This window comes from Chrysoperla carnea, chromosome 1 (genome assembly GCF_905475395.1).
Source record: "Chrysoperla carnea chromosome 1, inChrCarn1.1, whole genome shotgun sequence".
In the NCBI taxonomy this organism is placed as follows: domain Eukaryota; kingdom Metazoa; phylum Arthropoda; class Insecta; order Neuroptera; family Chrysopidae; genus Chrysoperla; species Chrysoperla carnea.
In genome coordinates this window covers 1466784-1493075 of record NC_058337.1, presented here as the reverse complement: position 1 = coordinate 1493075, position 26292 = coordinate 1466784, and the positions used below count along the sequence as shown (strand labels likewise).

At 29.1% G+C, this 26292-nt stretch overlaps 1 protein-coding gene across 1 annotated transcript in view; it reads left to right on the top strand.

Annotated features, from left to right (window-relative positions):
* The window catches only part of LOC123306147 (tachykinin-like peptides receptor 99D), a gene marked incomplete at its 5' end in the record, with an annotated part of 100586 nt that overhangs the window by 27212 nt on the left and 47082 nt on the right, over positions 1 to 26292 (top strand). The gene's annotated exons all lie outside the window — the stretch shown is intronic.

Sequence of the window (26292 nt, the reverse complement as noted above, 5' to 3'; positions counted from 1 at the left end):
ATTTAATAAGTTCGCATATTTTATGTTTTATATATCGAAAATATTAAAATTAATGACAGAAAAAATAATATTAATGCAAGTTTTCATATTTATAAATAGTAAAATTGATTTTTTACAGATATAATTGACAATTACAAGTTAGGTTAAGTTAGGTTAGGTTATAGTTTAAATGAAGTTCATATTTTGAGGTTATGTTAGGTTAAATATATATGTAAGTATAAAGGTGAGGTTATGTTGGGATGCTGTTGAATATGAAGATTTATCAAATAATTAATATATGTGAGTGATAATTATAATTTAATGAATAACTATTATTAAAATTAATTGAAGTTTTCTATTCAATAATATTCAATAATAATATAAAATGGCATTAATACCAGTTATTTGTCAGAATTTATTATTTTTAATGTCCTCTGATCACTGTATTTTATGACTTTGCAGTAACGTAGCGAGGGGTGGACAAGGGGGTACATCATACCTCGGACACTACTCATAAAGGGCGCCAGATGGAGTAGCCCATTAAAAAATTTCAAAAATTAAATTTTTTTTTTAAATCTCCAATTTTGATAAAACTCAGTATATAAGGTAATTTTAACCCAAAAAGTTCAAATATCGGGTGCATTTGATACCAGAAACTCCGCATCCAATCATTAAATTAACCTGATTTTTGTACGTTTTGGATCAAAATTACCCCATCCACCAAGTTTCATCAAATTTAAAATTTTTTAAAAATTTTTGCGTTTTTCTCGATTTTTTCAAAGGGGTTCATACGTACCCCTTAAAAAAATTACAAAAATCGAAAATTTTTTTATCTCCAAGTTTGATAAAACTTAGTATATAAGGTAATTTTGACCCCAAAATTACCAAAATCGGTTGCATTTGATGACTGATTTGATGACTAAATCGAATCAAACATTGTGTTATCTCTATTTTCGATTTATAAAGAAGCATTCATATCATACCGTTTGGAAGAAGAATGATAATTTTTTAAATATTGTAAATATTTTATATTAAAAAAACCTTGGTAACATTATTAAATACTTTGATCTATATTTGTCTATAAAATTATTAGCATGCAGTTCCCAGATGCGAAATTCACATCCCCTTTTTAATCTCTTAGGGGATGAATTTTCAAAAATCCCTTCTTAGTGCTCACTTACGTTACTTAAAGAATATGTGTACAAAATTCTAGACTCAGCGGTTTGAGCTATGTGTTGATCGATCAGTAATCTTGAATTTTTATATATAAAGACATTGAATATAAAGACAAAGATTTTGAATCATTAGCGACTGAACTAGCTGAAATTCTGTGAAGAGGCAATCGAAAAAGCGAAGTCTCTTTGTGTAAAATGGGATATAAATACAACAATACGTATAAGAAGACACCATAAAATACGCGGAAAATTGGCTAGAGGAAATGAGAAATAATAGGTATCTTTTGAACTAATTCTAGATTATCATATTTACATTTAAAAATCAAGTCTTGTTTTCGCAACTACATTTTATGTCTCAAATTTAAAGCCTTGCTTGAACCTATATGATTTATTTATTAATTTGCGAGTATATTTTACATATATAATATGGTACACTTTTCGAATGGGAGGGGAGGCTTGAAAGGCATTGTGCCCCAGACGCGAGTTAAACTCGTTACGCCACTGAATCAATCTCACCTTAGTTCAACAAGGTTTCTATATTTTATTGATAGATAAATTTCTATATTTATCCGTTACCTATAGGTATTATTATTACATTTATAGATTTCTATATAGAAATGTAAATACAATATACATAGAACTTCTTAGAAATGACTACACAATATGGTTAAAGTTGGTTCGCTTGTTATACAATATATTATAGTTGAAATATAATTATAAAAGACATTCGATTATAATTTAATAATAATCAATATCTATAATTTTAATAATTTAATATTAATAATAATTTTAGTGTTCATTCGTTCATAGTTATAGTTACGGAAGCCTGAACGGTTCACAATCAATTTAGAAGAAAGTGGAGCTACACTAGCTTATATACACGGTGTTCTGTTATTGACTGTAGATCGTGGGCCCACAGAATAAGCTCATAAAGACGAAGAAAAAAAGTTATTTTCCACTTTTGGATATGAGGCCTACTTTGCGAGATAATTAACAAAATAAATTAAAATATCTTTAGCGAATCACAGTTCAATAACATTTTGAATGAAACCAATAAAACACTACTTAAAGAGAGGATGTATTTTATCATTGTGGAAGGCGTCTCTAAATGCAAAATTATTACAAAAAAACTCTATTTGGCTACTTTTGTTATTATAAAAACTAACCCATTAAAACCTACACTACCTTTCTTGGTAAATTAAGTGTTGTACGCAACTAATCGTGTGAATATCACATACGTAAGGCATATATTTGGCAAGACGGACAATTACGACATAATAAACGACATAATAACGACATAATAAACATTTAATAATACTTTTAAGGTTAGAAATTAGAAATATGCAGGTGCAAAAGAAAAACATCAACAATTAAAGCACAATTTATTTTGTAAATAATACTAAAGAAAATTTTGTACTAACTACATAAGACCAATAATAAATATTATCATATTATTATTAAATCCAGACAAATAATTATTAATAATTCCAGACACTTTCGGTATCATCAGCATCGACTGGCATCTTCAAAAAGGTTCGTTTCCATAATACCACAAGTCACATATAATATATTTGTATTAGTATATTTGTGGGTAATATACAAAATTAACTAGTGTGGCGCCACTTTCTCATAAATTGATTGTGAGCCATTGAGGCTTCCTTATAAAATAAGATGTAAATTATATAATACAATAAAATATAGAAGCTACATTGATTTGACTTAATTTAATGTATATAGTTACATTAGTAGTTACAGACCGTAAGGTGAGTAATACATTTAGATGTTCCATTTTCTGCCTTGAGAGGAACTTAGAAAGTTTCCTCGATTTAAGATAGTACGAGCGCTAAGAGTTTAGCCTTGTGGTTTTTGAATAGACATTTTTGTACCTTATTTTCAGCTATGTTGATGAATTTTTTTATAATTTTATGAATGTAGACGAAAAGTAAGACTCTGAAAACATCGACTCTGAAAACTCGAGACTTTTGACTGAAAATTCGAGATCAGCAACATCAAAAGACTTGTTTTACGTTATTTGCAAAAAAATGGGCTATTTCATTTTGAGAGTCCTTCAGAATCCCAAAGATAGGAGGGGGAGGTGCATAAACGTGCTTAATAATAAAAATATTTTAAATTTCATGTTACTTTAAAAAAGTTTACTTTAGGATTTAAGCCCCCTTCATCCCAATGGCGCGGGGGTTAAAACTACAAATTTCCGCTTTAAGCCATATAGACTATTTCTGAACTTTCTGAAGACAATGCAAAAAACTGCAAGTCAAGACACCCAGCAAACAATTCTTTTGAATGAAAAAGCTTCGTTTACTATACTATTAGCGCATTAAAATGATTTAACAGTAGCGTGTTATAGGATAGTTCTTCTATCTACTATCTCCGTGATGTGAAATGGTTCCTGTGTATGTAGAACTAATCATATCCTGTCACAAAGTAGTTCTTAAAGTAAGATTGTAACCAAACCTAAACCAAACCACTGACTGTCTTCCTACTCTACTCGATGAATGAATGGATCATGTGGAAGAATGGATTTAATATCTAACTAGTGGAAAATAGTGTGGAACCGTCAAAGACTAATAATTATTTTCATAATATATCGAAAAATACATTCTACAAAAAATTTAAAAAAAATGCATGGAAATATGTTTAAATAAAAATCAAAAAACACGACTAAGTTGAGGTATTTACATAATAAACTTCTGTAATTCTTTGAACTGAGAAAATCTTCGCTAAGAATTCCTTACAGAAATAAATTCTTTCATTTCAAAAATATAAAATGCAGAATCAAATCTTTTAGTGGATTTTTATAATTTGTAGGTTAAAATGGTTTAAATATATGATTTTCATGAAAATTGGAGACAAATTTTTGAAACGTATACCCGCAAAGAAAGTTTCAAAAAATTGAAAAATTTACATTATTTTGGTATAATCCATTTTTTTTTACAAAAAATGATTTTCTTTATATTATTATTAGAAAACAAAACCAATATGAAAACCAGTCTTCAGCCTACCAGCATTTTCATAAAATAGCCTCATTTCAACACAAGAGTTGTCCAGCAGCAATACATCTTAAGTTCTGTCATTCTTAATGGAAAACCTTTTTATTAAATTGATCGGTTATAAAATGCCAATAATATAAAATTTTGATTAATTGAAAACAATTTTATGACTGGATGCCATGAATTGTAATCATAACGGTTTTCTCTACATTAAAATCTAAAACAAATACTTACAATGGAGCTGTATGCGCTTATTGTATACAATTGTTAAGTGCATTCTGTCTGCATAATATTACTGCACGTAAATACTTACGTGTGCAATCAATGGTACGCTAGAAAAGCGAGTAAGAAAAGCGAGAGGGAAACTTGTCAAGGTTCAGTCATAATATATCGAACCAACCACATGTTCAAACAAATATTTGGGAAATTGAAGCACAATTTTTCTATTGATTGAAAATTAGCAAGTGGAATTTACAAAATTTAATAAACCCTCGAGCAATTTTTCGGGTACTTAACCCAAACTTGCTCTTGAAACGTATCTAAGAACACTCTCCATTAAATTACCTTTTTTCTTAGAGCCTTCGCCAAACTGAACCAATTTTGATGATCATCGCCTATTTTTACCTAAATTACCTTTCAAACGAAACAGAAAAAAAAACGATTCATCCGTTCATCTACTATGATTCGGGATTCCACAGACAGGCGGACAGACACCCCTAGCGGTCAAACTTATAACATTCCTTCTTTTGGCTCGGGGGCTTAAAAATATTTGCAAATTTGGAACACAATTTTACTATTGATTCAAATTAAACATAACCAAGTGGTGAACTTACTTGCTATATGGCACGGCATGTTAAGCTAGACAACTATCTCCTGTACACCCCATTTTCCCCCAATGGAATGGTAGCAGAGCGTGGTAGTCGTATTACGTAGTTATTACATGAATATTAGATTTTATCGTAACATACCATGCATTTCATTTGCATATATGGTGCTACTTTTTATCGGACTGTCCCAGACGCACAGCGCTGTAATTTTCTGTGAGATAACGAAAATTTTCAGCACGGTTTTTGGTGCATTACTTTTAGACATTTATTTTGCATCGACCACATTATTTCCTTCCTCGAATACATACATATTTAATTCTTATTTCTTACATTAATCGATTTTATGAAACATGTGAGTCGTAAAAGCTAAGGTTTTAGTACCTAATTTAGATTACACATAGCTTCTTGCATTTATACAAAGTATCCCCAAATTTAGTTCACAAGTTTCTTCAGATATATTTACTTTTAGTTTTACTTTAAAGGATGTTGGCCCGGGTTTTTGCTTCCCGAGAAGGGCTAATGACACATCTATCAAGTTGGACAGTTACAATACTGTATTCCAGGCAGAGCTGGTAGCCATCATGAGATGTGCTGACCACCTCCAATTGGCCAATTTGAAGAATGATGTGATTAGTATCTGCACAGACAGTTAAGCAGCACTCAGCACAAGGAGACTAGAAACAGTCTAAACAACCTGGCGATGTACAATAAAGTCAATATTACCTGGATCCCCGGACACTCTGGTTGGAACGGTAATGAGAGAGCAGACAAGCTGGCCAAAATGGGAACCACCATGGCTCCCACTCAAGAAAAGCTTGCTAGGATGCCATACCAAGAAGGTCTTAACAGATTAGGAGATAATCTGAAAAATCAACAATTAAAGGCATGGACCAGCTACGAGGGAGGGCGAATCGCCAAAAGCCTGTTGGGTGAAGGAAACTCGCTCGGTAACAGAGCCGAGGAGATTTTAAAACTAAACAGAGCTGATATTAGAGTCATCGTAGAGTTACTCACAGGGCATGATAACCTGAACAAGTTCCAACATCAGATTGGAAAAAGACAATCTCCAGCGTGTGACAGATGCGGAGAAAATTCAGAAGAAACATCGATCCACTTTCTCTGTTACTACCCAGCGCTCATACAGCAGCGAAGGAAATGGTTTGGTCCGGCCATAGTCGAACCAGAAGAAATTAGGAAACTCAGCGCTAGGCAAATCCTGGGTTTCAGTACATCAGTTGGGTATAATAGCCACTGAAAAGCGTAGCGGGGATAGAGTACAAATCCCTTCATATATTTTGTTTGGATACAATTTGGTATAAATACTTCACTGTGGGTCGATTTCTCTGTTACACCTTGTATATAATAAAATGCAATACACAATCTGTGTACAAGCAAGAACGCATACAAACATTTTATTAATGTGTTCCTAGTTCCTAGTATATTGTATTATTATTATTATTATTATTTTCTTGAAGGAAGTACACACATAGTTTTGAAGTAAATACATTTAACACATATAACACACACATGTATGTAAATGTAACACATGTACGTATAGTTGGTTGCATACCATACCATACCATATAACTGTATAATATTTAATGTACTCGGGATGTTTGTGCAATGGAACTCTATGTAACATTTTATTTGTTACTTACATTTAATATTATTATTTGTTGTATAATATGAAATGAAAATACAGGTTGGTCTAACATGTAAGCGCAACATGACTTCATTAACCCGTCAGCACTCAGCGTTAATCGTTCGATAATCTTGCTTAAGCATTCTGCACGTGCGTGTGTTGAATATTCTTGAATAATGTTTAAGAAATGTTTAATCAAATTCTTTTTAATTATTTAACTAATTTTAACATATTTCTATAACAAGTTTTTTAGTTTACTATGTACAACTTATACTAAACTAACGTAAGTACACGAACAGGTCCGTAATTTTCCGAAATTAATATTTTTATACTTACAACTTTACTCTCGTGATGAAATAAATAAGCACAATTTCTGCAAGGACTCGAAAAATATATATTTTTTAATATTTTTTAAAACTGTAGATATGTGGTCTTGCTGTTATAACTTGAATCACCCTGTATATTTTATTGGATGGTCATAAAAAATGGATTTATATCATTATTCAAATCCTAATTAAATACAACGATACTCGAAATTTAATTTTATATCGAGTATTATAGTATTTATTTGTGATTTTATTAGCCATGTAAATAGTTCGAATTCACGAATTCAGCAACAAGTAATGTCTCGAAAAATTTCATTTCCAAGAGGTTTTCATTTGTCTTTCCTTTCATTGTTTCAATTTTGGATATTTCATTTGTTAATGAAATAAAGTAGGAATGAAGTTCTTTTCACACATGAGAGCGGTGGCACTTTACTGCGTTTACTCCCGAAAAAAGGTTTTAAAAATTACTCATTATAAAATCAGTTTTTAATTCCTTTTTTCAATATAAATTATTAAATATTTTGCTCTTTAAAGGAAAAATTTTTTGGTTTCAATTATTGGATAAAACCAATTCTTGAATCGAAAATCAATACATTATACAACAACTTTTGAGGGTTAAACGAATAATTTCGGATTTTGAGTAATTTTATTGTCTCCGTTTTGACTCAACTTCTTTTTCTACAGTAATTTTGAATCAAGATTGTAAATTGTTTTTGTGTAGAATAAATTTATAGTCCTTTGCATCAAACATTAAAATATACCAAAGTTTTCAAAGAATTGACTTTAGTAGAACACTACATTCAAATATATTAGATAGTTATTGACCTGAGTGAGCCCTGGGCCCGGATAAACCATATCCACACAACTTGTTCTTAAATTCCAACCAATATAAAGATGAGATTAGTCGATACAGAGAACAGAAACAGATCAGCTACCATTATTACGAGATGTATATTTGTATTCCTACATCAAAAGATTTATATACAATGTTTGAGTGTTAAAATTATTATACAAGTAACATATAATACAAATACATTATTTATACTTACATACTTACTATATGGGTGGAAGAACTGGGGGTGGGAGGTGATATGATGTGTTTGAGATATGTGTGAATGAGGTTTTAGTATACATATATTATGTGAAAACGTTCATACAAGTTTTATATGGCGGCAATGCATACACAAAACCTTTATAAATGTATCTTGGATTGATTTTATACTTTATATAAAATGTTTATAAGATTACTAGCATGATACCCGCCGGGCTTAAAAGTACAAAAACACCGCTTTATATAGCCTCCACACATCTCTTGATGTGAACAGTTTTCAATTTTGTTAAATGTAAAATAGGTAGTCATAATTCATTGAGTATATCAGAAAAGTTGGCCTTGAATTGTTTGACATTTACTATTTTAAATTTTGATTTGTTCAAAATGATGATTTTGAACCATAAATTAAAGTATTCTGTAAAAAATTTAAAAAAGTAAATATGAGATTAAATTTTATTTTATTTTTTTTAATATATCTTTTTAAATTATAGTTCATGTGTTATTCTGATGTATGAGCTATATTGTTGTACAGTTTCATTAAAAGCTATACGCTAATTTTAGCGTGAAAGCGTAACAAACATACTTACTTTCGCATTTATAATATAATTGAGATAGACGTATATATGAATTCTATAAATGTATCTATGAGTTCTTTATAAAGGAATTATCCAAGAGTTATTAACCGACTTCAAAAATGAGAAGGTTCTCAATTCGACTGTTTTTTTTTTTTTTAATTTTTATTTGTTACCTCAGAACTTGCGACTGGGTGACCCGATTTTATTTGAAAGCTGATGCGTTTCGTATGATCCCATTTCAATTTGCATGAATTATGTGTGCGAATTCTGGTTCCAAAATTATCGGGCGTAAAATTTCCTTTCAATTTGTGTTAATTAAAACTTTTATTAGCTTTCATATTTTCTGAAAATTAAATTTTCCATGTTCTTGGTGGTTTTTTTTAATTTTTCGTTAAAAACTGTGCATTGTAGGTCAAAAATTCTTTGAATAAAAGTTGTCAAGCATAAAATTTCTAACTGATCTGCATATTTTGATTGTTCCCAATCTTTCTCATTTTCGGAAAAATTAATAATGATAAAAGTTAAAATTTGATATAAGTGGAGCATGGCTGCCTTTTAAAACGTCAGTAAGTTTTACCAAAGATGGAATGAGTAGAATATTTAATTTAAAAAAAAAAAAACTTTTAACAAAAAGAAAACCGACTTCAAAAGAAAAACTTTTCCAAAAAAAATTAATATGCACTAAAAAGTAAAGAAATAACAATAATATAATGAAGTTACAATTATTGTTATTTTTGTTGTCGGTGTCAGCCAATGAAACAACTCTGACAGAACAGTTTGCTAAATTAGTTTGGCTGACACTGACTCCAAAAATAACAACAATTTTAACTACATTATATTATCGTTATTTTTTTACTTTTTAGTGCATATTAATTTGTTTTGGAAAAGTTTTTCTTTTGAAGTCGGTTTTCTTTTTGTTAAAAGTTTTTTTTATTTTGTGATTTTAAGTGAATCTGAAATACACTAACTAATTTGTCACTAAAAAAAGAATCATCGAAATTGATTGACGTAATATTGAGTTATTCGTCCTCTTGTCGTGCATACTTAATGCAAATTTAAGACTTTTATGATTTTCTCATAGATGCCGCTATCAGATCTTCACCAAAATGAAATGGGACCACACGGGAAGCAACAGCTTTCAAGTAGATAAAGAATCATCAAAATCTGTTTACCCAGTCGAAAGTTCTGAGGTAACAAACATTAAAAAAAAAAAAATACAGTCGATTTGATAACCTCCACCTTTTTTGTTTGAAGTCGGTTAAAAAAAAGAACCTTTATGCATGCTTCCCGTTCGATCTCAGCAGGTGGTTAGTAAATAATAACTATATGTATGTAATTTTGGATTGATAAAATAAACATTTAGTATCTGCATATATATGAAAATTAAATTTTCTCACATTCGCTCGTACCCAACAAATGTATTTTACATTATTCTATATATATTTAATAATAAAATTATTAAATTTAATAATTCATTGAAAACAGGGGCAAGTCTTGTACCATTGGATGATAGTATTCCTAACTTGAATAATAGACGAATTTGAAAAGTGAAAGGCACTAATATAGTAATGTTTTTCAAGCACCACTAAAACACTATGAAAACTTTCTCTATTTGTTTGAAACTTTTAAATATTAATCCGTCAGCACTCACGTTATGAGCATTTTACTCACGCTCGATTTAAAACAGAAATAACTTTTATTTTACAAATGTTATACGTAGTTGAAAGTTTTTCTTCAACTAATTTCTTCATATAATTTTTTCTTTTTTCAAATTATCAATTTTTTCCACCTATCTACAGTTTTTTTTAAATATATTTTTTCCAAGTCCTACAGAAATAATGAGAATTTCTCTCATCACCAAAGTAAAAGTGTAAGCAAAAAAGTATTTACTTGGGGAATAACCACGTAATCAAACTATTTATAATTATCTAGTGATTAACCAAAGTTAATCAAATCTTTCCTCATGCGATTACAAATAGTTATACTTCTAGAACATTGATTACGAAATCTTATTTACACTTTTAGTTTAAAGTAAAATGAGTTTCAAAAGTTTTTCTAAATGGTACACGATGCTTCCCGTGTACCCTGTACTTTATATACATTCCATTAAAAACAATTTTATAATAAATTTAATTAAATTTTTTTTTTATTTAATATTTAGGACTGTGGGTGTGTGAAGGTGTGTAGGAAATTGAAGGATTTGAAATTAGAAAATTAAATCGTATTTGACCATGAAAAAGGTCAAATTTGTTTTTATTCATTGAAAAGTCGAAAAATTCCCAACGATGCAGTTTTTAAAGGAACCTTGTAACCAAAACTTCGATTTCCATCCGTCTGCGTATCGTCTGTCATCAGACTTTATCTCATTAACCGCAATAGTAAGACAGTTAAAATATTGTCAGATTGTGTATTACTATTATAAAAACACTTTTATCGCGAACGTAAAGTTCAAAGAAGGAGATGCCCTCTGCATTCATTAAAATTAGCTAATTTGACAAATATAGACCACCGCACGCTTTTACATTCAAATTGTGTGCAATAAGATATGTTTTTTAGTTTTTTTAAACTATTTGGTAAACTAATTTAAAAATATAATCAAATTTCCTTTTTTTAAGTTTTCAAAATCACCCATTTTTCTATCCAATCTTAAATAATTTTCATTGGTTTTAATTTCTGAAATGTTTTGGAAAAAATATTTCGTTTAGCTTTCAAGGAAACTTAAACAAATTTTTAGAATTTATTTCTCAAATTTCGTGAATAAAAGAAGAAACTATAATTATTATTAAACATTTTAATCCGTGAGATGGATGATAATATTAATGTTTCTCTACTGGAATCTCACAAGCGAAACCAAAATTTTATGTGTAATTTAAGACATTAAAATGATATTATTTAGAAAATAAATACATGTTTATTTTTGGATCAATAAATCCGAATCAAATGTATCCGATGACACATTCAAATAGAATTCTGAAACTCATAAATCAAGAGTTATTCATTTTATATAAATTTTTTTTCGAATGAGTTAGCAATTAATAAAAAATCAAAAAATTGAAACTTTTATCTATAGACTTCCCAATTTTTCGATTACCCTTAAGCAAAATAAAGTTTCAATACAAAAAAATAACCTCATTTTTCATTTGATACATACAGAATTTAGTTTTGTTGCCAAAAAACCATGCAAAATGCATAAAGTTACTTAGATATTTTCATGTATAAATATAAAATCAATAATATATTATTACATAATAAAAACTATAAGTTATATTATGACGTGATACTATGCTGATGATAAAACCATTCTTACATTCTCACATATATATGGACTAGTCCCAAGCCCGAATAATGGGTCGTAATACCACTTACTTCAATTTACAAAAATCCCTTTACAAGACTTTTACAAACTATTACGATCAAACTTATTCACATTTACTTATTTATTATTTATTTGTATTATAATTTTTATTGAAAGCATTCTTGGTACATAACCTATTAGTATATTTATTTTCTATATAAAATCGTCATTTTTAATATATGTACAATATAATTAATGAGTAAGCTAATTGATTATTTTGATTTTCACTTATCAAATTCGTAATCAGTCAATTAAAGAATATTTAACATACGAAATATTTGACAAATGTGCAGAATGCATGAGCAAATCTGTCATTTTTGTTCTGTCTTCCATAATTTGACAATTGAAATTATTAACTTTAGTATAAAAAACTATTATAAAGTATCGAAAAAATATTTTGATTCGGCTGGGTTTCAAACGCATGTTTTATGCGAGGGAGTCCAGCAGCAATAACAACGAGTCCTCCAAAATTCAAATTGATAATGTTTAGTTTAGATTGTCAGTCACACGGATCTACTTTCGCTATGCCAAAATCCAAAAAGTTCCTAACGCGCTTAAAGAAGTTTTAACTTCAAAAACATTTCAAATCGTTATATTTCAAAGCAAACAGGACTGAATAATCGTAGAAGGCTAGAAATGTTTTTTTAGTGAGATTCCTTACAATTGATACAAGTGGCGTTCAGATTAAGAATGTAGATCCATTTTTCGCGACTAAGAACTGGTCTAGAGTAGCATGTATACGGACTGTTTGAAAACAAAGTCATAACAACATACCAAATATAATAATATATTTGGAACTGGAAACTAAACTATAAAAGTATAAACTTTGTTATTTATCTATCATATGTACTATTATTATAAAATATTTTATTACAAGGTGTATAAAAACTGTCTTACCATCATTAAGGATGTATGAGCATGGTAGTGGGGGCACAAATTTAAAAATAGATATTTTCAATTTTGATGATAAATTTATATTATAACTTAACGATATAAGACGAAAAGTAAGAATACAATTTTTCGATATCTGGCTTAATTTTCAAAATATCGAAAATTGAAAATTTTGTTTAATTATTTAGCTTTCGATATTTCGAAAACCAAGACACATATCGAAAAATTTTATTCTTATTTTTCGTCTACATTCATGAAGTTATAACAAAATTCATCATCAAAGTTGAAAATAAGATAAAAATAATTTCAACCCTTAATCTAGCCTGCTCTTACATCCCTTATATGGACGGTGACACTTAGTTTTTTTCTTTTCTAATTCATTGCTAATATGTTTACTTTCTATTAAAAAGTTTTTTTTAATTTGTTTTCATTCATTCCAAATGAAAATTATCAAAAACTTCCAAAATATGTCGTTTTTTGAGATTCCTCCATAAGAGCCAATGTATTTTATATCGATTTTTAATGACTTTTTTCTTAAAAATTTGCATGGATACCTAAGCTGAAATTTTAACCACATATTCTTTGAGTAAAAGACTACCTACAAACAAATTTTGAGCCTTTAAATCAAACATTGTTGTCATGCTCATACATCCTTAAGAGGTCTTCAAAACGAGGAGAAATATGAAGCTGCCGTGAAATTTTTATAATAAAATGGAAGCATATAATAATTTACAATATTTTATCGTTTCTCTATGTTTATTATTTTTTTTTAAATATTTATGTTTAAAATTATGTTGGGATATGGCGTAGAAATTTGAATTAAACAAATATTGATTTCACTTTTATTTGAATTCAAGTTAACATGAAAGATCAAAGCTTACAAAGTTTCTTCAAAAGAATAAATTGATGAACTGATATTGGAAGTTAAAGAATTATATAAACGATATTGTCCATTTTATGATACCCTTTTAACATTTTTCGGAATAGCTATCGTAGTTTTCTGACAAACTGTTTTAATTGTGACTTTTTATCATTTTTACGAACAATTTTCGTAAAATTTAAAGCTAATAGTGTTTCTTTTTCAGTTCTGCTTCAATAAACCTATCATAAAATTTATTTAAAATAACTAGATAGATTTTGAACACCTACAGCGATTCAGTATCGGCCGATAAAAAAGTTTGATGGGCTACCCGATTACATTCAAACTAATCTGTCGGCCAACTATCGACCGACTGTATAATCAGTATTGGCGCATAAACGAATGCGCATACATGACGTTTGTTTAGTCGGCCAAACTAGTTCGAGAATAGTCGGCCGGCTGTTGGATAGTCTGCGCCCTGTTCACCAACCAAACTGTTTAGTTGGCTCAGTGTGCGCAATTTCAGCCCAACCCGACTAAACTATCGGCCGATAAAAAGTCTGCAGTCTGCGGGGGCCCTTGGGTTTCGTTGGTAATCACTCGGGTACCGAGCCCTCAAAATTGCCATAAAGACGACAATTAGCGCTGTTTAAATCGTTAAGAATGCGTTTTATCGAAGAATGTCAAACGAATTTTCATCTTTGATTCCGAAATTAATTTTTAATTTTTGTTTCGTCCGGTTATACAAGGCCACTCTGTACATGACATAAAGTCGTCGTTTAGAGCCCACCCTGTATAATGTCCTCAGTACTTATTCATTCACTTGTACAATTGTTTTGTTATTAATATTCTTCATAAAATAATAATATAAGTAATAATAATAAAGTGAAAAGTTCCGTGTGATATGTTCTGTGTGATATGAGAGAAACAAAATTAACTAACTATTTAGAAAGATCTACAAAACTACTAAACTAACTCCATCTACATATAGAGAGCTGCTACATCATATTGTGATAGTAGCTCGTTGGATCTTCAAAGCTTTTCTATGTTATTCTAATAGTTAAATTTATATTTAGACCGTGAGCATATAATGAAGCAAAATTCTATGATTCTTTTTCTTGGACACTAATCAAGAAAAGTTTGGTAAATAAATTATTAAGTTTAAAAACAACACTTGATTGCTCTCTAAAATATAAAATTTAAAGCGGGAGGTGGTTGATATCTGTAAAATTAGCTAATTTAAAAGAATTAATCTAGAGAACACGCTACGTTTTGAATGTAGTGCACAATTTATATCACAAAAAAAAAACTACTTGTTTTATTGACGTTTAACATATTTCACTACAATAATTGATTCACAAGAGCTTGCACTATTTTCGATTGTTAACTTGATTAAAATGAAGTTATATATTGTACTGTAGTTAACTTGAAGAGTCTGTATTGTTATCTGACCGTATCGCACGCTGTGCGTTGTTTATATAGTTCCAGTCTTTTGTATGGTAGTCAGGTATGGGGAACGAACAGAAATTTTGAAAAACTTGAGAGGGTGAGAACATTATTTTTTAAACAAGTATTAGGTGTAAGTAAATCCACAGCGAGCAGTGGTACACTTTTGGAAGTAGGTCAACCACCAATAGATGTACTTGTTACAAAAAATTTAGTAAATCACTATTTTAGGCTAATAGGTAATGAATGCAAACCGCTTCAATATCAGTGTGTTATAGAAAAAGAAGCTGGTAAATTCAAGAGTTGGGGTACGAAAGTGCGCATGTTGGGTAACGAGTTGGGCATATTTCAGGAACATTTCAATAAAAGATCAAATATTGGGGAAATTTTATTAGAATGGGGATTCATGAAATTATTTAAAGAAGCTGAGGGAAAGCAGAACCTGAAGTATTTTAATCAGCTGGCTCATTATGAGCATGGAGCAAAATACTTGTCCCAGATGGAGCTGGAATGGAGACGAGAATTGGCCGGGTTCCGATTAGGAAGTTGGAAGTACAAACATAGGCTGGATAAAGGCGGGAACAGAATTTGTGTTATATGTGAGGCCTGTGTGGAGAGTGAAGAGCATTTATTGTATGAGTGTATGGGACTAAATGAAATAAGGGCGAAATTATGTGTATGTGAATGTGAAAGTGATATGCCGAATGACAAGAACAGTCAAATCAAATTAGCTAAATATCTAGCAAAAATTAGACTATTGTGGAATGAAAGGGTGTAAAATGCAAGTGTTATGTTTTATTTTATTATAATCTGTTCGTTTCGCACAATTAAATAATTTTTATTTTTGGTTAGCTTTTTTTTATTGTAAGAATTATTGATTTATTTTGTGTTTGACATGTTACATACTAATACGTAATTGTAAAATTTATTGTGAACATGTAACGATTGAATAGCCCGAAGGGTACATCAATTAATAAATAAATAATAATAATAATAATAATATAGTTCCAGTCAATTATTACCGTAGAGTCTAGCAAATTCTAGAACATTCACGTGTAATCTATTGCATATATTTTACTTGTATATGTTTTCTATCTCTGTTTGAGTAATATAAAACGATATTGTTTTCTTTCTTTTTAGAATTGTCTAGAATTCTAGATAATTCTATAGTATTTCAAAATTACATTTGTTTTTAAGAAAGTTCTAGAGTATGGTTGACTAACCATAGCGAAAAAGTAATTAAGAAAGATATGAATACAACGTGTATTCATAGTCGAAGGTTGTTGCTGTTACCACAGTTGCCCTACATGAATTTTACATTACAATTAAAATTACTGTTGTAAGCTCTTATTTATTTTTTTACTTTTAAGTCTTGCTATGCTAACGATTGTCTATTCTTTGGGTCATAATACAGAAAAAAGTTAATACAATTCTAGTTATTTGGATAGATTTCGACCCTACGACCTTCTGCATGAGAAATATGGTATTGGAACATATATGAAACATAGTTCTTACCGGGTGTCCTACTTTTTTTTCTTCAAAAGTTTACCCACTGGAGCTTCGCTTGATTAAAACACCATTTTTCTGTTATTCCAAACTTTTCTTTGATTTTTCCAAATGGTAGATAAAAACTATCGTGGAATCATGAAATTTTCACAGTTGGTTATAAGCTGATGGTCTTCTCAATTATACTCTTATACTAAAGACGAACCATTACATACAAAACCATTTATACTTCTGACAATATTAATATAAATGATGATATTAAGTTTCTATTTTCGCAGTTCTATAAATTTATTATTCTAGGAATGAAACAAAACATTTTACAGCTTCTTTTATTTTTCTCTATATATGTTTATTTGTTCTTTACATTTCCTAGAAATTGTTTTTCAATCATAGAAAAATTATTTTCGAATCGTCGATTGTAGATAGAAACTACACAAGTCAATTTCTATGAAATTGCATCCTTTGTTTTTATTTTTATTTTTTTTCTCAAATTATAGTTGCCAAGAAACAAATTTATATATTTTTATACCATGTATATATGAAATATCATAGTATATTAAGTTTAGTCCCAAGTTTGTAACGCTTAGAAATAATGATAAAAATTTTGTCATAGGTGTTCATAAAATCACCTAATTAGTCCATTTCCGGTTGTCCGTCCGTCCGTCTGTGGACACGATAACTCAAAAACGAAAAAAGTTATCGAGCTGAAATTTTACAGCGTACTCAGGACATAAAAAGTGAGGTCAAGTTCGTAAATGAGCATATGAGTACTATACTTGATTATCAGTTATGTATGTGTCACATGTTTGTATGTGTTATGTGAGAAAAGAAATCAACACTGACTATGCATGGTATTTCAACAATTAAGTCAATTGTTTGTTTTCACTTGTTCATTTTAAAATTATATGAAGGTAGAAAAAGTTTCAACTGCACATATTATATAATTTTTTATAACTTGTGATTCAATTTCCATTCATTCAATTAATGACTTATAATTTTCGTAATAAAATCGAGAAAACTTCCTGAAAGAAGTGCTTCAAGTAGGACATTTTATCGAGTAGGTACATATTCGATATTAAAAATCTAAAATTGTAAATTAATTAATAAAGTTTTGTTACTTAACAACAAATTACGTTTTATAAAATTCTCCCAAAAAGTTGACAAATACTTGAGAAATTAAAAATTAATAGCCATCATACAAGGTGATTTTTATAAAAGTTTTCACTCTTATACTTCGAAGGCCAAATAGAAAATCAAAAACGTGAAAACATGTATATCGGCTAATTTTTGGAGGAATGAAAAAACAGCATGGCAATGTGACAAGATGGCAATGTGAGCAACTGCGACCTAGCGCTTACATCGATTGAGTACATGTTTACATGAAGAGTGATGACATGTTTTTACCGCGATATTTCAAATGTGTACCTTATTTACCTAAGGTACCTTAGAGTCCATAAAACAAATTGGCTCCTATTTGACCATGAAAATATCCTCATTTAACTAGGTGTAGTATTTTCATTCTCCCTAAAACTGAACTGATACCCGTTTTTCCACGTTTTTTATTCTCCATTTTATTTTCCAAGTATACGAGTGGAAACATTTAAAACAATCACCCTAAATAAAATAAAATAATTTTTTATTGTATTGTATTTATAATAATACAAAACAATACTTGAATTAATTTTGAATGGTTTTACCAGCATTGTAAATATATTTGAAAAGAATTTTCTAAGTATTTATTTTTATAAAAGAAAATATTACCTTTCTTTTTGTATTCTAATTATAAATTAAAAATATTTATGAGTAAAATATAATGACTTGATATATTATTGAAAAGTTTTTTTTAATTTTTTTATTAATAATAATTTTAAATTGTGAATCAAAATTTAATAAAACAAGCAGTTCGTGAGAATGCGAATTTTATGAGACTTGAACTTGAACTTCTCTGAAAATAATGACTACACGCGAGCTTTCTATACAGGCTGGTAGAAGAACACCTTTCTGATTGGCTGTATTATCAAAAACATCAATTTTTTTAATTTTGCTCTATCATATCCAAATTATATCCAATTTTGATAAACCAAGTATGGAATTCTAATGAATTTGAGGCATACTTTTCAAATTTATGGTCAAGTTAAACCTATTTTTAAAGAGTTTCAAGAATAGAGAAAAATTAACAACACAGATAAAAAGTTGGAATCCTACTAAATTTGTATCATTCCTTTCAAATTTGTGGTCAAATTAAATCTGTCCTTAACAAGTTTCAAGAAAGTGGGGCTCTGGATACGAAACTATGCATAATGGTGAGTAGTAGCGAAAAATTAACAACGCAGATGAAAAAGTCGATAAAAAATTAGTAGGTTTCAAAAAAAATTCCAATCAGAATGGATAAATTTTGGTTGTGTTATCAAAAAAGTCGATTTTCTGTACATTTTTTTCTTAAACTTATTAACAACTATTGTTTGGCTTCTATACCAGACAAAATGATAAACAATATCGAAGACCAAACAAGATGTTTAGAAAGCGGAGATATCTTGTACAAAGAGAAAACTTAAAGAAAGCTATCATCATAACATAGTAAAACATCACAGATTCAAGGAACAAGTTCATTGTGTTTTAGTAAACTTTCTTATCATGTTTACTTCTAAACAATCGTTGCGTTAGTTTGTCGGACAAGTCTGTTTTATTTTGATATAATGTTTAACAAATACAGGCTGCCCACTAAAAAAAATAGACACACAATGATATCTAAAAGACAACTTATAAGAGTTCCATAACATAGATTAATCAAATAAAATTCATAAAAAGTTTTTTTGTGGAAATAATTTCTTTTTTTAGTCCTTAATGCGTGTAATCCGAGTTACAGCAATCCCAGAAGGAGTGCATAATTTTTGAGAGCAAAATTATGTGCAAAATTTTTGTCTCACTCAACTCAGTCAGTATCATTTTTTTGTTTTTCTTGTTTTAAACTATTATATATTTTGGTTAATATCTTTCGATGTAATACTCAGTTTATCAATCTGATTGAATAACCTTTTTTACCATCTACATGATATGGTATCATATAATAATTTAACCGCAGGATAACTTTCTATTTTCATTAAACTAGAATTCTATATAGTTTTCTTATTCTTCTACGTTAGTATAAGAAAGTATTATATACAGTGTGTTAATTTCAAAAGTATCTACTAATGAAAACACGTCGATTTAAATGTCGTGAGGGAAGTTTAAAAATGGTACTTAGAGAGTTTTTGGTTTCATCCCTTCACTCCTAGCTACCCCAACTTATAAAAAGAAGGAAATAAACCAATTGGTTCTTAAGATGGAATTCATGCCTTCCATCTTCTATGTAGTCCATCTTAAGAAGCAATCGATCGATTTTTTTTCTTTTTTATCAGGGTTGAATAGAGAATTGTATGCCCTTTCAAATGATACATAACAAAGTAGATAGTTTCATTTCAGATTTCAAAGTTGGGGTGGCTAGGTGAGATGGGGTGAAATCTTAAATTCTCTAGGTACATTTTTGAATTGACATTTTTTCACTAAAAACAATAACATAATTACATCAGGTCAAGAGATATTAAGGATGTATGAGCACGGCAACAATAATTGATTTTAAGGCTCAAAATATTTTTTATGTAGATTCTTACTCAAGGAATATGTGGTTAAAATTTCAGTTCGGGTATCCATGCCAATTTTTAAGAAAAATATCATTGAAAATCGATATAAAATACATTGGCGTTTAGGGAGAAATCTAAGAAAACGACATATTTTGAAAGTTTTTGATAATTTTCATTTGGAATGAATGAAAACAAATTAAAAAAAACTTTTTAAAAGAAAATATTAGCAATGACATAGAAAAGAAAAAAATCAAGTATCTCCGCCCATGTAAGTGATATATGAGCAGGGTAGATTTAGGGTTGAAATTATTTTTATCATATTTTAAACCTAGATGATGAATTTGAATATATCTTCATGAATGTAGACGAAAAATAAGAATGGAATTTTTCGATAACTGCCTTGGTTTACCAAATATAAAAGCTAAATAATTGAACAAAATTTGCAATTTTCGATATTATGAAACATACGCGAGATATCGAATAATATTCTTACTTTTCGTCTTATATCGTCACATTTTAACATAATTCACAATCAAATTGGAAAATATCAATTTTTTAAATGTGTGCCCCCACTACTGAGATCATACATCCTTAAGGGTGGATACTTTTGAAATTAACACTCTGTATAATGTTAGTATATATGTATTTTGTGTATATGTTCGAAATATAGATAGAATACGCATTCACTTACGTACCTCGAAGCTATTTATGTAATAACCTAACAATTCTGTGGATATGTAACAACTTTACGATGAAAGAATATCAACCTATAAAGATGTATAAACGAAAACTTTCCTTCTTTTCCTCATGTTTTATAATCCTCTTTGGTAACGGTTCCGTATTAAAATGTACAAAAACTAAAATTCTAATCCGATCAATGTTTAATTATACCATATATATGAAATATATACAAGGTATACTAAGTTTAGACCCAAGTTTGTAACGCTTACAAATATTGATGCTATGAACAAAATTTTGGTATATGTGTTCATAAAATCACCTAATTAGTCCATTTTCAGTTGTCTGTGTGTCTGTCTGTCGTCTGTCCGTCTGTCATTACGATTACTCAAAAACGAAAAGAGATATCCGAACTAAAGATTACCGAACGGTTGACGCGAGTCCTGACGAGCAAACCTGAAATTTTGCTTTCACGTTTTGTCTGGATTTCAAAAACTGGCTAACTAATTGACATCATTTTAAATTCTATACGGAAAGACCACTCAGGTGTCAACCTCCTTAGTGCTCTTGGTGTCTGGTATAATTTGTTTGCTAATACATATACAGAACCCTATGCATTCAAGTTTGGTTCACACTATTTTTATTTTTCTTGGAGTATATTTTTATTGTCAAGAGAAAAACGAAGATTTTATTTTTCATTCTTCAAATGCAATATTAATTGTTTTAATTGTCGAAATTTTTTGCACAATTTTTCTTCTGATCCGAGAATTATCGGATTTCCTGTTAAATATCACTACCCATTGACAAATCAATCTACTTAAGCTATAATGTTCGTTTTAGTCAAGTTCATAAAAAAAATGCTGGCCAATAACTCGTTTTGTAATTAACCAATCAAAAAATAACTTAAACAAAAGTTGTCGAGTTTAATGGAAGAAATCATGTTCTGACATCGATCATTGAACCTAGTTCTTCGCGTAGATTTAAAAGTTAAGAGAAAGAATAACAGATACATTAAATTAGAAAGTTGATATACAAAGGAAAACTCAAATTTTTTTAATTTAAACATTTTTTCAGTTTTCAGTTGATATTATTGTTTTATTTATTTGAAATGATTTATGAAAATTTGTTAAAAATCGTTCCGCATTTATGATTTATTATTTTCCTGATATTTATATGGTTCCGTTGAAATTTGAATCCATTTCTATTTTTAAAAAGTTATCGATGATTTAGTTTTATGACGGGTATTGAAATGTTTCGACCATATAAAAATTATTATTAGAAACAACAATAATAATATGGACATGCATCAACGATAAATTTTTAGAATTAATTGGAAATAAATTTTCTTTATTGATTTTTTTTTCATCTAGTTTTACTGAAGGCTAAACAATCAAGGCTTTTAACAACCTTGGCAAAAAATAAATTATTTTGAAATTCAACCCTTTTCTGTTACTACAATAGTTTCAAAGTTAGTACGATCAAAATTAAATTTTTTATCATATTAGAACAAAATACCTGCGAATTTATTATTTTAAATCAGAATTAAAAGATCGAACTACTATAGAAAAAAAACTTTAACAAAAAAAGAAAACCGACTTCAAAAAAAAAACTTTTCCAAAGCGAATTAAAATGCACTAAAAAGTAAAAAAATAACGATAATATAATATAGTTAAAATTATTGTTATTTTTGGAGTCGGTCTCAGCCAAGGAAACAACTCTGACGGAACAGTTTGCTACATTAGCTTGGCTGACATCGACTCCAAAAATAACAACAATTTTAACTACATTTAAATAAATTAAATATAAATTAAATATAATTTTAACTACATTTAAATAAATTAAACAAATTAAATATCGTTATTTTTTTTACTTTTTACTGCATATTGATTTGTTTTGGAAAAGTTTATTTTTGAAGTCGGTTTTCTTTTTAGATTCTGATTTTTAGTGAATCTGAAGTAGACTAACTCATTTGTCACTAAAAAAGGAATCATCGAAATCGGTTGGTGTGATATTGAGTTATTCGTCCTCTTGTCGTGCATACTTAATGCAAATTTAAGACTTTTATAGGTTTCTCACGTATGACGTTGTCAGAAATGGACCAAAATGAAATAGGATCACACAGGAAGCACCAGCTTTCAAATAGATAAAGAATCATCAAAATCGATTCACCCAGTCAAAAGTTCCGAGGTAACACACATAAAAAAGCAGTCGAATTAATAATCTCCTACTTTTTGTTTGAAGTCGATTAAAAATTAAACTGTGCGCTTTAAAAATGTTCTTGTTTTTTTAAATATTGGTCTCGATAAAACAACTCAAGTATAGAAGCAGTGAGAGATTCAACACTTTCTATTCAGAGTATTTAAACCAATTAGTCAATTGTTTATTTTACTTGTTTTTATTTTAAAGAGTATTTTATGGAAATTTGGAAATTTAATCTCTGGGGGTCAAATTGTAAACAATATTACTAAAATTATTAACCGAAAGCTGTATTCATAAATCAAAACTTCTAAACAAGGTTTTAATGAATTGTTTTTATTTCGATAACTTTGATTTCAAACCTTGAATTGGTTTTTGTTTTGTAAATATTTAACACTTTTACAAAACTAGATTTGAAATATTTTCTAAATCAAGGCTATTTTTTGTGTTCAGTGATAGAAGAACCATATTCCATTGGATGATTTTTATGACAATGGATCTTTAAGTTTTATGGTCTTCTTCACTTCCCGGTTTCCGATTAAGCTTAAGGTTTGCCTTTCTATTATCCTTGAAAAATTTTGGCTAAAACACTTTTCTGTATTTAATGTTTTCTGTCGATTAATTGTAATAATGACATACTTTTAAGTGGCATTTCCTCCGAAAGATAACGATTTTTCGAAAAAAATGTTTTAAATAAACAAGTGAAAACAAACTATTGACTGAGTTAATTGTTGAAATACCATGCATAGTCAGTGTTGATTTCTTTATCACATTACACATACAAACATGTGGCACATACATAACTGATAATCAAGTATAGTACATTTTATAAAATTTCCGCCTAATTGGCGCCCTCACGGGTAAACAGTGATGTTTACGAAAAAATGTTTCAAACAAAAGTTGTTTAATTTTTGATAAGGAACATTTTTTACAAACTTTTGTTCTATCTCTAACGGTTTACAAGATGGGTCCTACGGATCCAAGACCCAATTTACCTATGGTGCTCATTTACGAACTTGATCTCACTTTTTACGTCCTGAGTACGCTGTAAAAATTTCAGCTCGATATCTTTTTTCGTTTTTGAGTGTCCACAGACGGACGGACGGACAGCCGGAAATGGACTAATTAGGTGATTTTATGAACACCTGTGATAAAATTTTTTTCCTAGCATCATTATTTTTAAGCGTTACAAACTTAGGACTAAAATATACCGTTATTCCAAGTTTTAAGTTTTTACGACTGTCGTCAGTACCCATAACTGACTATCATTTTTTTTGTTTCCGATTGAAATATATAAAAATATAGTCAGAACAAAATGATTATAAATAATATTTTTTTGTAAAACAATTTTTCATTCATTGATGGAACAACAAGTGTCAAAAACAATTCGTTAAGTAGGTATTCGAATCGATATGTAAAAAAACAATTCATTAAGGACGTTCATTCATTATGCCAGAGCGTTCATTCTATGTACGTTTCTATGCCAATTTTAAATAAATCAAAAATTTGGTAAAAATTTTTAGATATTGTTAAAGTTGTTCGACGGTTTTTTGCGGAAAATGATCGTTCAAAGTCCCTTGATCACAATAAATTGCCAAAGATACCAAAGATACTGCTTATGCAAATTTGCATAAGCAGTAAGGTAATGTATTTTAAAATACATTACCTTACGGCGTTTTCCAAAAAGAAAACATGAAAAAACTTTGGTTTTTGACGCTTTGTCAATATTTTAGATCATTTTTTTACATTTACGTCATACAAATTGCCTAATTAACCAATTGACTAATCACGTGACTGCCGAACCACTTTAAATCATTTTAACTTTTATAGTATCATAATTTTATTTTATTTCACTACTAATATCTTTGACGCATGAACGTCCTTAAGTACCTCAGTTATTCCATTCGATATAGAGTTCGTTTTTGTTTCTGAATGTTATTTTCAATCAATCATAAATAATAAATAAATTGTTTTTCACCATTAAATTGTGGAATTTCATAGAGAACAAAGTTCCACTTGATTAAACCACATCACTTTTCATTTTTGTTTAATGTCAAGTTATACTTTTTTTTATTTATTTGTTTTATGTATACAAGGTGTTCCATTTCAATCGAAAAATAACTTAAACAACAGTTGAAGAGTTTAGTGGGTGGCATAATGTTCTGACATCAGATTGAATCTAGTTCTTCGAGTTGCTATAAAAGCTAGAGATTCAGGAAATGACAGACGAAAAATATTTGAAGAAAGTCTGAAATTTCACCAGCTAGTCTGTTGTACCTACCTACAATCAGGTTGGAGCTAGGTAAGCGGGTTCGCGGTAGGTTCAACATCACTTACGTGTGAGAGTGTGATATCACATCTGTGTTATTCGAAGTGATCATTCCTACAATCACAAAGTAATGAATCTGACATTTAAAGGTCATATTCACCCAAATGTGTTTGATGTGATACAGAAATATAAAAATCAAAATAAAAAATATTTTTGTAATTTTGACCAATTTTAAGGAAAAAAGCACCATCGTGATTTTTTCTCCAGAACTTTTCGAAATTAAAAATACAATATTCGATTTAAAGAAAAATGTGTTTTTTTTCAATCTCTGAAGAAATTCGCTTAGCTAACGCAGCTCCTGCGTTCCGAATTTCACTTCATGAAAGTCACGTCTTAAAACGTACTCCAAGACTTACAAAGAGGGCTTAGAAGATTTATAAATGCATGGGACGTTTAAAATTAATTAATCAAACACGTAAATAAATAATTAAATTGAATTGAATGTCAGACAAAATTTTCATTTAATTATCTTTTTACTTGAATATTAATTACAAAGCAACCTACATATATTTCCGGATCCCATCAAAAAGAAGTCACGAGCTATGCAAAAATTTGTATTTTAAAAACCTTCAAAAAAAAACGTCTCTTAAATTTCCTGCTTTGTACAAATTTGTATTGGTTAGTTTTTCAACATTTTTACCGAGGTAAAAAACTTAATAAAAAGTTAATAATGTTTATAGGGTATTCAACTATTTTTGAAAAAGTACTTCAAAATGTTGATTTTGCTAATAAAAAGCCACCAAAAATTTATTTCGGAAAAATACACACGCTTTCTTGCCAAAAACTTAAATTAAATTTTAAACCTTTTTTAAACTGTCAAAAACTCGGA